Source organism: Bison bison, unplaced genomic scaffold (assembly GCF_000754665.1).
Source record: "Bison bison bison isolate TAMUID 2011002044 unplaced genomic scaffold, Bison_UMD1.0 scf7180017864035, whole genome shotgun sequence".
In the NCBI taxonomy this organism is placed as follows: domain Eukaryota; kingdom Metazoa; phylum Chordata; class Mammalia; order Artiodactyla; family Bovidae; genus Bison; species Bison bison.
The window spans coordinates 8,611,948-8,613,647 of NW_011494607.1; the positions used below are offsets into that span (position 1 = coordinate 8,611,948).

At 38.9% G+C, this 1,700-nt stretch overlaps 1 pseudogene; it reads left to right on the forward strand.

Moving 5' to 3' along the window:
* The first annotated feature begins 559 nt into the window (after positions 1-559).
* LOC104984828 lies at positions 560-1,062 on the forward strand (annotated as a pseudogene).
* Positions 1,063-1,700: the final 638 nt, after the last annotated feature.

The following is a 1,700-nucleotide window of genomic DNA, read 5'->3' on the forward strand; positions in this document are numbered from 1 at the left end:
AATAAAGAATCTAGGCCCAGATATTTTATTATGTAAGTTTTTACATGTTTAAACTGCTCTAGATAAGCATGCTCTTTCTTGCAGCCAAACACTTTTTAACTGATAAACACAGTCCCTTTACCTTCATAACTGAAAGTGAGCGAGAGAGACAAATCAGATAATCAGTAGCTTAAGATCAGAAACTCAGAAGGATGCCCACTACCAACACTCTTCTTCCACAGGGTACTGTAAGTGTTTAATTGCCTCATAAGATAGGAAAAAAGACAACAGGATTGTGACACTAAAAGCATGTACTATCCATAAAAGAAAAAATACAAAATTAAAAACTTTTTCTCAGCAAAGAGTCTGTTAAGAGAACGAGTGGAGTAAAATATTCATAAACCACATATCTGACATGGGACTTAACGTCTAGAATATGTAAAGAATTTTCAAAACTCAACAGTAAAAAAAAATTCCAATTAGGAAATAGGCAAAAGACATGAAGACATGTTTCACCAAAGGTGTGGCAGATAAGCACATGAAAAGATGTGCAGACTTTCAGCTTCCAGTATTGACCAAAATGAGCAATCCAAAGGGAATGAGACAAGGCATCTATTTGTATACCTTTTAGAAGACGGAAGTCATTCCTCTGGCCACATCCATGTGAATCTACAAGAAAGGTGATGTTGTAGACATCAAGGGAATGAACCTTGTTCAAAAAGGGAATGCCCCACAAAGGTTCCCAATGGCAAGACTGAAACAGTCATGCTGAGTGTTACCCAGCATGCTGTTGGCATTATTGTAAATAAACAGGTTAATGGCAAGATTCTTGCCGACAGAATTAATGTATGTATTGAACATATTATGCAACCCATGAGTTGAGATAGCTTCTTGAAGTATGTGAAGGAAAATGATCAGAAAAAGAAGGAAGCCAGAGAAAAGGGTATTTAGGTTCCACTGAAGTTTCAGCCTGCTCCACCCAGAGAGGCATACTTTGTGGGAAGCAATGGAAAGGAACCTGAGCTGCTGGAACCCATTTGCTATGAATTCAAAACTCAGGGTCTATTTGCAAACATAAGATGAATAAAGAAGATGTGGTACATAGATACAACAGAATATTACTCAGCCAAAGAAAGGAATGAAATTGGGTCATTTGTAGAGATATGGATAGACCTAGAGTCTGTCATTAGCAGAGTGAAGTAAGTCACAAAAGCAGATATCGTATATTAACACATATATATGAAATCTAGAAAAATGGTTCTCATGAACCTACTTGCAGAGCATGAATAGAAACACAGACATAGCAACACAGGTGGGGAAGGGGAGGGTGGGACGAGCTAGGAGAGTGGCACTGACATATACTCACTACCCTGCATAAAACAGATCGATAGTGGGGAGCTGCTGCATAACACAAGACGCTCAGCTCAGGGCTCTGTGATGACCTAGAGGGGTGGGAGGGAGGCTCGAGAGGGAGGGCATATATGTGTACACAGAGCTAATTCACTTCGTTGTATAGCAGAAAGTAACACAACACTGTAAAGCAATTATATTCCAATTCAAAAAACACATAGGTTTTTCAGGGTGGATGTGACCAGCATAGGGATAGGAAAATGTAACAAAACAGAGCACCTAAAACTGACCCATAGATATTTGGAAACCATTATAAGATAGCTCTGGCACTGCGAATGAGAGGAGAAATTGAATTTCAGATGGAATGTGAA